This window comes from Chiloscyllium punctatum, chromosome 40, assembly GCF_047496795.1.
Source record: "Chiloscyllium punctatum isolate Juve2018m chromosome 40, sChiPun1.3, whole genome shotgun sequence".
Taxonomy (NCBI): Eukaryota; Metazoa; Chordata; class Chondrichthyes; order Orectolobiformes; family Hemiscylliidae; genus Chiloscyllium; species Chiloscyllium punctatum.
This window is the reverse complement of record NC_092778.1, coordinates 13031931-13044533: the sequence shown is the minus strand read 5'-3', so window position 1 is coordinate 13044533 and position 12603 is coordinate 13031931. Positions and strand designations below refer to the sequence as shown.

The 12603-nt window shown below is 44.0% G+C and overlaps 1 protein-coding gene across 1 annotated transcript in view; it reads right to left on the bottom strand.

The window, feature by feature from the left end:
* The window catches only part of LOC140464757 (mesothelin-like protein), a 44936-nt gene extending 32476 nt beyond the window's left edge, over positions 1–12460 (bottom strand). The window contains exon 1 of the mRNA XM_072560250.1: positions 12366–12460. The gene's annotated coding sequence lies outside the window, so the exon portion shown is untranslated. The remainder of the gene's footprint in view (positions 1–12365) is intronic.
* Positions 12461–12603: the final 143 nt, after the last annotated feature.

Below are 12603 nucleotides of genomic sequence, written 5' to 3'. Positions count from 1 at the left end.
TTTTCTAAGCATACCGGAGTCAAAAAGTTAACTCAGCTTCTCTCTCCACAGCTGCTTGCCAGACCTGCTGAGTTTCTCCAGTATTCCCTGTTTGTTTCTGATTTCCAAGCTCTGTGGTATTTCGCTTTTGTACAATAAAAGATGGATGGGAATGGGGAAATGCAAGAGGGGTATCGACCATGTTCAGGAGCTCCCTGGCTTGTGGGGCCATCGGGGGCAATGTGTGACCTAGAGTTGGCAGCTTGGATGCATAAGGTGTTGGCTCATATAGACGGATTGTGTGGGCATCTGTGAGATGTGGAGCCTATGGGTTCAGAGTTCAGGGCCTCACCTTCACATAAAGGCCAAGGCTGGAAACTTCTTCCCGATGAGAGCTCTCTGTCATCTTTCATCATTCTGGAAATCAAAACCACACAATGGCAAAGAAACCAGCTGTGACCACACCCAGAGTGGGCAGGCTATGTGTCTTGAGCTGTGAAGGTAGGGATCTGCAAGACCTATCAACTTGAGGCCCTTTTAGAGGGCAAGAACGTTTCATACCATCCCTTGCATTGTACAGCACACAGCCCTTTGGGGTCTCTAATCCGTGATAAACTTAATACTCCTTGTGTGTACTGTACATGTTAATGTCATTGCTGACTGAAGTGACACCACAGAGGCCGGTATCTCATCAGAGAGTCCTTGGCACTGATCCAGTTCCCACAGAGCCAGCTCTCAGAGTGAGCAAAACCCCTGACGCTCCTGTTTATATCTGTCAGCCAGGACTCCCTGATTGAACCAGATTAACAGCCGCAGTCAGGGAACTCCTATTCTATGAGGTCCCCTTGCTGATCCCATTAAAGTCATAACATCCTTCCCTCCTCTGAATCTGAGGGCATAAGCTGGGTCTTTTTTTTTTGTAGCTCCTCCTGAGTTCAAGTTACAGTGTGTAACCCACAGTAACTCCCCTCCTGAGGCCGGAGCTCCTTGGCAGAAATTCATTGTCCCCTTCAGGCAGCAAAGGTTGTTAAGAAGGTATTTGGTGTGTTAGCTTTTATTGGTAGAGGGATTGAGTTTCAGAGACCGAAGGTTGTGCTCTGGTACGGCCGCACTTGGAATATTGCATACAGTTCTGGTCACCGCATTTTAGGAAGGATGTGGAAACTTTGGAAAGGGTTCAGAGGAGATTGACTAGGATGTTGCCTGGTATGGAGAGAAGATCTACTGAGGAAAGACTGAAAGACTTGAGGTTGTTTTCATTAGAGAGAAGAAGGTTGAGAGTTGACTTAGAGACATATAAGATAATCAGAAGGTTAGATAGGGTGGACAGTGAGACCTCCTCAGATGATGATGGCTAGCACAAGGGAACATAGCTTTAAATTAAGGGGTAATAGATATAGGGCAGATATCAGAGGTAGTTTCTTTACTCAGAGTTGTAGTATGTGGACTGGCCTGCCTGCAACAGTAGTAGATCGCCAAATTTAAGGGCATTTAAATGGTCATTGGATAAACATATGGATGAAAATGGAATAGTGTAGGATAGGTGGGCTTCAGATTGGTTTCACAGGTTGGTGCAACATCGAGGGCCGAAGGGCCTGTTCTGCACTGTAATGTTCTATGTTCTATGTTCTAAAGGCATTAAGGTGAGGCGAAGGACGGTGTCCTTCTCAGATGTCAAAATCTCTTCAACGCTGAATGGACAGAGAGAACCCACTGGCTCCACCAACCTTTATGAACTGTTCTGAGCAGCAGGGCATGGTTTGTTCCTGCACCGTTTGCAAGTTTGCAGCTTCCATATGGGCCCATGTGCTTTTTCAGGACCGTCTCACCTGCTCGCCACGAGACCCAACCTCACATCAACCATGCAGGGCCATTCCTGTGGTTCCTACACCAAACATCTTCTCCTGCCTCTCTTGTCCGGTGGAGTCCTATATCTGGCACTGGCGTTCCCACTGCCGTTTCGCACCCCTCCTTCCCCCAGATCCAGGAAGATCAGATTTAACCGGTACAGACTCTTATCTTCATTAGCAACTCTGCTGGAGCTATCCATGTAGTTGCATGAGGGTTGGTCCCATAATCAAATAGGAACTGGGGCAGTTTGGTATCAAGTGAAGCTGTTTCTTTAAGTCGGCCTTCAAAGTTTGGACTCCTCTTTCTGCCAGACCATTGGATGATGGATGGTATGGAGCTGTGTTTAGATGATGGATACCACTCAACTTTAGGAAATACTCAACGATGGCCCATCATCTGTGGCCAACACTTCCAGGAGCAAAAAATGTGTGCAGCTTTCCTATGAGGTCCACCTGGCTGTTTGAGAAAAGAACTCTATGCAACTTCCAACCACTTTGAGTAGGTGTCCACAATCACTAAGAACAGTGACCTACATGGTCGATGTGTAACCAAGTTCAGGGTTTATCCAGTCACTCCCACAAATGTATGGGCACTGCTGATGATAATTGTTGCCCCATTAATGCTGCTATGTCTGCATCCAGTCCTGGCCATCAGACATAACTTGTCATCAACATCTTCATTTTGGAAACCCTTGGATGGCCCTGGTGGAGTCCAGCCAATATCCGGTGGTGACTTTCGCTCAAGACAATCCCTGTAATAATATGCCATCCTCTACAGTGACCCGGTCTCTCCAAGTCAGAAAGGTTTCAGTTTGGGTTGTAAGGGCCCTTTGGTTTCCCCCCATCATCACCAGCTGTTTCAATTTTGTCAGGATCGGATCTTTCTGTGTCCAAAGTCTGACATTGTCAGATTTGTCAGGACATGTGTCCAGAGGATTTAAAACCATTACACACCCTTCCAGTGGTGGGTGTATCCCCCAGTGGGAGGTGACTCAATGCATCTATATTTGCTACTTGGCCTCCCAGATGGTATTCCAACTTGTAATTATATGCACTGAGTATTAGAGCCCACCGCTGTGATAACATAAACAGCTTCTGAGGCCTTGCATTTTTTAAAAGTTGGAACAATAGAAGCAGCCTGGATGGGTTGGCCAGGTCTCATAGACCAGGATTTTTAGGTTTTTTTAGCATTTAGGTTGAACAGAAGCAACTGGAGCTTTGGAGAAGTAGAAGCTATTCTTCCCTTCTCTCAGTTACAGTCAGAAACTGGGGTTTCTCTTCTTATTCCAGGGCATTGCATATGAGAAAGTCTGATTTCTGAATTTGACTTTTTGCCCTGGGGGCATGGTTATGGGATGTTACTATATTGGAGCAGTTAACTAGTAATAATTTTTCTGTTAAGTGTTCCAATAGTGTTAAGTTATTCTAAAGTTCCTCATTCTTTGGTTGTATTTTAACTACAGCGTTTAAGTAAATTGTATTTTGTTTCATGTAGAATAGTTAGACTAATTGATTTGCATCTGAAACACAGTACATTATGTTTGCCTTTAAAATAAGTAAAAGTTAGGGTATAGGCTACCCTCTTAAAATATCTTGAGGGGATCTGGTCTAGTCCATAACAATGACAAGATGGGAGACAGGTTTGGGATATTGCAAGAATCCATTTTCTAATCAATGACAATGGTTTAGATGAGGGGGACTGAGTGTATATATCCAACAAAGCTACTGACACAAAACCGAGTGAGAAGGTGATGAGGACTCTAAGAGACTGCAAAGTAATGGATTCCAAAGTAGAGTCATACCAGACTCAAAACGTTAATTCCGTCCCTCTCTCCACAGACGTTGCTGAGTTTCTCTAGCACTCTGAGTTTGTTTCAGACTTCTGGCATCTGCAGTGTTTTACATTTGTCTGATGTTGACCAGTTATTTGGCGCAGATGTTTTCAAAAATGATGGTAATCAAACGGTTTTGGGGGTCCTTTAATATGAATTTGCAAAGTGCAAAGGTACGCAATGAACTAATAGGGCGAGACGATGTTTGTCTTACAAGGGATTTGGATAATAAGGTGGGGGTTCTCTTCCTACTGTGGGGCAATGCATGTGAAAAAACCTGATTTCTGAATTTGCCTTTTTGCCCGGGGGTGTGTTTATGGAAAAAAAATTCCTTACATTTCCAATGTAAGGAAATATTGATAGAAATAAATAGAGCTGACGTTACCTAAGCTTCCTATGGATGAGACGCAACAAAGTTCACCAGATTGATTCCTGAGATAAGAGACAGATATCCTATGAGGACAGAATGATTAGAATAGGCCTAGATTCTCAAAGATTTAAAGGAAGAAAAGGTGATATAATTGAAATGTATAAAATTCTTAGAGAACTTGACCAAGTTTCAAAGCTTGTTTCCCATGTTTGGAGAGTCTAGAATTCAAGATCATAACCTCAGGATATGGAATCAGATATTTAGGAGGAGATCAGTAGAACTTGCTTTATTTGGAAGGCTGGAATTTTTCATCCGGGAACACTGTAAATGCCCAGTCAATGTGTATACCTACAATAAAGAGAGAATAACCTTCCCCAGTGTTCAGCCTAAAGTCATGCATAAAAGCCTAAAGTAGTGTTCAGGTTATGATCGTAGAATCATTTCCCAGGATTCAGGAGAAAGAGCTGTAAAACGGAATTCAATGCATCTGCAAATTTGTTAAGTGATGTTTCGATAAATGGCTCTAAAAAAAATAATTTCTCAGGCATTGTGACAACATAGGAAACATTGGAACCAGAGGAAGCCATTCAGTCCCTTGCTCCTGTCCTGACATTCTATGAAATCATGCCTCATCTGTGGCCAGCCAGCTCGGAGTCAGTCCCAGAAGTCAAGAGACTCTCGGAATCTCCTGTTTATATCTGTCAGCCAGGGCTCTCTGATTGGCCCAGATTAACAGCCCCAGTAAAGGATCTCACAGGTTCTCAAGATCCTCCAGCTTCCAATCACTAGATCCCTTATCCCCCTAAGTCTGGGGATGGTCTTTCTCTGGTAGCCTCTCCTACATCTTCACCCCAGGTCTGGCTCCTCTGACTCAGACCCGCATACGGGTGGCATTTACAAGACTATAGCCCATCTCTTTCCTTTCGAGTGAGTTTCTCCTCTTCTTCTGGCAGTAACATTATTGAGGCTGCATCCATCTTGGACCCTGAGGTTTCCTCAATGCTAGATGGAGGAGAGAACCTACAGTTTCTGACAGGCCTTCTGGCTGTTCTGGCGGGGAAGGGGAGCAGGTATGTTTTGTGCCTGCCCCATTTGCAAGGTAACAGCTTTCAGGTGATCCACATGTTTGTTCAGGACCACCTCACCTACCCGAACTTTGTAGGTCACACAGGACCTGACCTCGCGTCAAGCTCGCCTCATACCCAAGCAGGGCTATTCCCCGTGATTCCAGCATCAAACTTTGTCCCCTGAGTTAAATTACCTCTCTTGCTTGGAGGAAGCATGTGGCTATTGGCATTCCTGCTGCTGTTTCACCCTCTCCGACAGGTGTGGGAATATCAGGTTTAACCAGGTGCAGAGATATCTTCCCATCAACATCTCTGCTGGAGCTATCCATGTAGTTGCATGAGGGGTGGTCCCATAATCGATCAGGAACCCAGGACAGTTCAGTATAGAGTGAAGCTGTTGGCTGCTTTTTTAAGCCAGCCTTCAACGTTTGGAATGCTCTTTCCATCACACCATTGAATGATGGATACTTGCCTCTTCTCAGTTGGCATCCCTGAGTTTGCTGAATGACCTTTATGCACATCCAACCACTTTGAGTGGGGGGCGTCCACAATGAACAGGAACACTGAGCCCTGGAACAACTTGCATAGTCAACATGCAGCCGAGTGCAGGGTTTACCCATCCATTCCCATGAATGTGGGGGCACTGTGGGCAACAATTCATGTCCTTCTTGGAACTCAAGGCATCAATGCAGCTATGTCAACATCCAACCCTGGCCACCAGGCATAACTTCTCACTAATCTTTTCTTCACCAATCTTCATTTTGGAAACCTTTGGATGACCCTGGTGGAGTTCAGTAAGTAACTGGCTATGACCTTTACTTGGGACAATCACTCTTGCTCCCCATAGTGATATGCTGTCTTCTACAGTGATCTGGTCTGGCCTGGTCCAGAAAGGTTTCAGTCCTGGTTGTGATGGCCCTTCTGTCTCCCTCATTACCACCAGCTGTTTTAGTTTTGCCAAGATGGGATTTTTTCCGTGTCCACAGTCAGATATTTTCAGCGGTGACTGGAAGGGTGTCCAGTAAGTTTAAAACCAGAATGGACTCTTCCAGGGGAAGCACCACTGGTGAAGCATCTGCCAGTGGGAGGCAGCTCAAGGCACCTGCATTAGCCATTTGGCCTTCACATGTCATTTCCAGGGTGTGCACTCTCCTGGATACTGGCCTACAAGTTTTCTTCGTCAGGTCAGGCCATGTAGGACTCCTTTGCTGGCCCAGATCCGGATGAACGTTTTTGCCATTTGGCCAAAGCTCAACTTTGTTGTGGGGTTTCACTATATATTGGTCTAGGGTCCCTATGCTCAGGATATGTCCTACCTTAAGCTCTGCAATTAGAACATAAGACACAGGAGCAGAAGTTAGGCCATTCAGCCCATCCGGTCTGCTCCGCCATTCAATCACGGCTGATACGTTTCTCAACCCCATTCTCCCACTTTCTCCCCGTAATCCTTGTTCCCCTTGACAATCAAGAACTATCCAACCCAGTCTTAAATGCACTCAATGACCTGGCATCTAAGCCCCCTGTAGCAATGAATTCCATAGATTCACCACTCTCTGGCTGAAGAAGTTTCTCCTTATCTCTGTTCTAAAAGGTCTTCCCTTTACTCTGAGGCTGTGCCCTCGGGTCCTAGTCTCTCCTACCAATAGAAACATCTTCCCAACATCTACTTTGTCCAGGCTATTCAGTATTTTGTATGTTTCAATTAGATTAATTCCCCCCCCCCCCCATCCTTCTAAGCTCCATCAAGTACAAACGCAGGGTCCTCAAACATTCCTCATATGTTAAGCTTTGCATTCCCGGGACCATTCTCATGAACCTCCTCTGAACATGCTCCAGGACCAGTACATTCTTCCTAAGATATGGCGCCCAAAACTATATGCATAATACTGCAAATATGGTCTGACAAGAGCCTTATAGAGTCTCAGAAGTACATCCCTGCTTTTATATTCAAGTCCTGTCAAAATAAATGCCACCATTGCATTTGCCTTCCTAACTATTGACTCAATCTGCAAGTTTACCTTGAGAGAATCCTTGACTAGAACTCCCAAGTCTCTTTGCACTTTAGATTTCTGAATTTTCTTCCCATTTAGAAAATAGTCTATGTCTCTACTCTTCCGAACCAAAGTGCACGACCTCACACTTTCCCACATTGTACTCCATCTGCCACTGCTTTGCCCATTTTCCAAACCTGTCTAAATCCTTCCACACCCTCCCTGCCTCCTCAATGCTACCTGTCCCTCTACCTATCTTTGTACTGTCTGCAAATGTAGCCAGAATGCCCTCAGTTCCTTCATCCAAATCGTTAATGTATAAAGTGAAAAGTTGTGGCCCCAACGCTGAGCCTTGTGGAGCCCCACTTGTCACCAGTTGCCATCCTGTGAAAGACCCTTTAATCCCCATCATATGCTTTCTGCCAGACAGCCAAGCTTCTATCCATGCTAGCACCTTGCCTCTAACACCAAGGGCCCTTACCTTACTCAGTAGCCTCCAGTACAGTATTTCGTCAAAGGCCTTCTTGAAGTCCAGATAGATAATATCCATTGATTCTGTTTGGTCTAATCTGCTTGTTACTTCCTCAAAGAATTCTAGCAGATTTGTCAGGCATGACCTCCCCTTGATGAAACCATGTTAACTTTGCCCTCTTTTACCATACACTTCCAAATATTCAGAAATCTCATCCTTCACAATGGATTCCAGGACCTTACCCATGACCGAACTTAGGCAAATCAGTCTGTAATTTACCATCTTTTGCCTTGCTCTCATTTTAAACAAGGGTGTTATATTAGTGACTTTCAGTCCATTGGGACCCACCCTGATTGTAGCCATTCTTAGAAGATCACCACTAACACCTCTGCTATTTCTTCAGCTATCTCGCTTAGAACTCTGGTGTATAGTCCTTCTGGTCCAGGTGACTTATCCACCTTCAGGCCATTCAGTTTTTCTTGCACCTTCTCCTTGGTGATGGCCGCCATACTCAGATCTGCGCTCTCACTGTCTTGAATTCTTGGGAAATTACTCGTGTCTTCTACCGCAAGGACTGACACAAAGTAATTATTCAGTTCCTCAACCATTTCCTTGTTCCCCATTACTATCTCCCGAGCATCATTTTCAAGCAGTCTAATGTCCACTTTTGCCTCTCTTTTGCCTATTATGTATCTAAAGAAACTCTTACAGTCATTCTTTATATTACTAGCTAGCTTACCCTCATATTAAATCTTCTCCCTCTTTATTTTTTTTGTTGCCCTCTGTTGGTCTTTGTAAGCTTCCCAATCCTCTGGTTTTCCATTGTCCTTTGCCACATTATATGCTTTCTCTTTAGTTTTTCCTCTGTCCCTGACTTCCCTGGTCAGCCGCGGTTGCCTCATCCTCCCAATACCATGCCTACAGCTAAGTGGTGTTCCCAAAGCTCAGTCAGATAAGTAAGGGGTCCCATTACCATTGGGATGCCCTGTAGTTCCTATGCTCCACTTTTCAGAATTTCTAATGACTATGCCAGTTGAAGTGCCTGTTTGATGGTGAGTTGGGATTCAGCTAGTAGGTGCTTCTGCATTGTATTATCATAAAGCCCACACACTAAACAGCCTCTCAGCATCTCACTTAGGGTTAAACCGAAATCCTATGCCTCTGCCAGTTATCTTAGTCTTGTCAAAAATCCCAATATTGATTCCCCTGGTCCTCGAACGGCCGGCTGAAGCTGATAACCTCTCAGAATTAGAGGAGGTTTGGGGTTGTAATATCCTTAACTAAATCTGTAAACTCTTAGAAGGCATTAGTGTCTGGTATCTCTTGAAAGTCAAGCCCCTTATAACCGAAAATGCTGCGGATGCAAAAGGAGTCGAAAGGATTACTCATTGCTTTTCATCTTTCATATTGTGACTTATCTGGATAAATTTTGCATTTTCTCCACATACTGGGCCCAGTCTTAGATGGCAGGATCAAACGAGTCAAGCTTCCCAAATAATGGCATCATGCCAGAAATGCCAAGGGGACTAATATTCTGGCAGAGAGATTTGCTAGAGCTGCACTGGAATAAACTAGTAAGGTGGGGGTGGGGACCCAGGGAAATAGTGAGGAAAGAGATCAATCTGAGACTGGTGCAGTTGGGAAAAGGAGCGAATCAAACAGGCAGGGCAGGCAGGAACAAAGCAAAAAACAAAGTAGGACAGATAAATTAAACTGCATTCATTTCAATGCAAGATGCCTAACAGGGAAGGCAGATGAACTCAGGGCATCGTGAAGAACATGGGACTGGGATATCATAGCAATCCCAGAGACATGGCTCAAGGATGGACAGGACTGGCAGCTTAATGTTCAAGGATACAAATGCTACAGAAAGGATAGAAAGGGGTGTAAGAGAGGAGGGGGAGTGGCGTTTTCTGATTAAGGACTGTTGTACTTAGAGAGGATATTCCTGGGAATGCATCCAGGAAAGTTATTCGGGTGGAACTGAGAAATACAAAAAGAATGATCATCTTATTGGGATTGTATTATAGACCCCCTAATAGTCAGTGGGAAATTCAGAAACAAATTTGTAAGGAGATATCAGTTATCTGTAAGAATAATAGGGCGGTTATGGTAGGACATTTTACTCTGCCATAGTGTTAAGAGCTTAGACAGAGAGGAATTTATTAAGCATGCAAAGAAAAGTTTCTAATTCAGTATGTGGATATTCCTATGAGAGAAAGTGCAAACCTTGATCTACTCTTGGGAAATAAGGCAGGGCAGGTGACTGAGGTGTCAGTGGGGGAGCACTTTGGGGCCAGCAGCCATAATTCTATTAGGTTTAAAGTAGTGATGGAAAAGGATCTAAAAGTTGAAGTTCTAAATTGAAGGAAGGCCAATTTTGATGGTAAGAGGCAAGAACTTTCAAAAGTTGGTTGGGGGCAGATGTTTGTAGGTAAACTTTTTGGCTGGAAAATGGGAAGCCTTCAAAAATGAGATAACGTAAGTCCAGAAACAGTATGTTCCTATTAGGGTGAACAGCAAGGCTGGAGGTGTAGGCAATGCTGGGTGAGTAGAGAAATTGAGGTTTTGGTCAAGAAAAAGAAGGATGCATATATCAGGTATAGACAGCAGAGATTGAGTGAATCCTTAGAAGAGTATAAAGTCAGTAGGAGGATATTTCAGAGCATAATCAGGAGGGGGAAAAGGGGACATGAGATACCTTTGGCAAACAGGGTTAAGGTATTTGATGAACACATTAAGGACAAAAGGGTAACTAGGGTGAGAATAGGACCACTCAAAGATCAGCAAGGCAGCTTATATGTGGAGCCACAGGAGATGGAGGAAATACTAAATGAGTATTTTACATCAGTATTTACTGTGGAAAAGGACATGGAAGATATAGAATGTGATGAAATAGATGGTGACAATTTGATAAATGTCCAGATTACAGAGGAGGAGATGCTGGATGTCTTGAAACGCAAAAGGTGGATAAATCCTGAGGACCTAATCAGGTGTAACCTAGAACTCTGTGGGAAGCTGGGGTAGTGATTGCTGGGCCTCTTGCTGAGGTTTTTGTTTCATTGATAACTATAGGTGAGGTGCCGGAAGACTGGAGGATGACTAACATGGTGTCACTGTTTAAGAAAGGTGGTAAGGACAAGTCAGGGAACTCCTGACCGGTGAGCCTGACATTGGTAGTGGGCAAGGTGTTGGAGGGAATCCTGAGGGACAGGGTGCACATGTATTTGGAAGGCAAGGACTGATTAAGGATAGTCAACATGACTTTTTGCAAGGGAAACCATGTCTCACAAACTTGATTGAGTTTTTTGAAGAAGCAACAAAAAGTGTTGATGAGGCCAGAGTGGTAGATGTGATCTATATGGACTTCGGTAAGGCATTCAACAAGGTTCCTTATGGTAGACTGGTTATCAAGGTTAGATCTCATAGAGTACAGGGAAAACTAACCATTTGGATACAGAAATGGCTCAAAGGTAGAAGACAGAAGGTGGTGGTGGAGGGTTGCCTTTCGGACCGAAGGCCTGTGACCATTGGTGTGCCACAAGGATCAGTGCTGGGTCCACTGCTTTTTGTCATTTATATAAATGATTTGGATGTGAACATAGGAGGTGTAGTTAATAAGTTTGCAAATGACACCAAAATTGGAAGAGTAGTGGACAGCGAAGATTACTTTAGATTACAACAGGGTCTTGATCAGATGGGCCAATGGGCTGATGGAGTTTAATATGAGGTGCTGCATTTTGGAAAGGCAAATCAGAGCAGGACTTATACATTTAATGATAAGGTCCTGGGGTGTGTTGCAGAGCAAAGAGATCTTGGAGTGTAGGTTCATAGTTCCTTGAAAGTGGAGTCTCAGGTAGGTAGGATAGTGAAGAAAGCGTTCAGTATGCTTTCCTTTATTGGTCAGAGCATTGAGTATAGGAGTTGGGAGGTCATGCTATGTCTGTACAGGGCAATGATTAGGCTACTTTTGAAATATTGTGGGCAATTCTGGTGTCTCACCTAGCGGAAGGATGTTGTGAAATTTAAAAATATTTCAGAAAAGATTTACAAGGATGTTGCCAGGGTTGGAGGATTTGAGCTACAGAAAGAGGCTGAATAGGCTAGGGCTGTTTTCCCTGGAGTGTCGGAGGCTGAGGGCTGACCTTATAAAGGTTTTCAAATCATGAGGGGTGTGAATAGGCTAAATAGACAAGGTCTTTCCCTGTGTTAGGGGAGTCCAGAACTAGAGGGTGAGAGGGTAAAAATTTAAGAAGGTCCTAAGGGGCAACGTTTTCACACAGTGGGTGGTGCATGTATGGAATGAGCTGCCAGAGGAAGCGGTAGAGGCTGGTACAATGACAGCATTTAAAAAGCCTCTAGGTGGGTATGTGAAAAGGAAGGGTTTATATGGATATGGGCCAACTGTTGGCAAATGGGACTAGATTAGGTTAGGATATCTCCTCCCTATGACTCAATGACTCATTTTTTTATTTCATTAAACAGTACAAGTTACAAACAAAGTTAACATGATCAGCCATTCACAAGAAACAGCAATTTACAGGGGGAAAGGGCAACAAAGCTAATCTATGACTTTTTAAAAATGTTATTAAATAATAGTTTATAAAACAATTGACATTAATAGCTGTATACAAAGAAACAGCAATTTACAAAGGGAGAGGAGCAGCAAAGCCAGATTTATGAGTCTATATCAGTCAGCCAGGGCTCCCTGATTGGCCCAGGTCAACAAGCCCAATAAAGGATCTCACCAGATTCCAACCACTACAGCCACATCCATTCAAACCTTTGCTTAACAAACATTTACCTTCTCAGCTTTAAAATTATCAGCTGATCCAGCATCCTCTGTTGGAGAAGCTTAAGTTCCCTTTACACTCTGCACTGCAGTGTCTCTGAGTTAACTCAACCTGGATATTTACGAATGCCCTGGAGTGGTGAGCTGTGCAAAATATTGCTATGTCAAAGCTCGCCAACCTCGAGATAATAAAGAACACAATGTCAGCACAAGTTACCTCCCAAGAAAAGGTGTGTTGCTGTTTTCTATA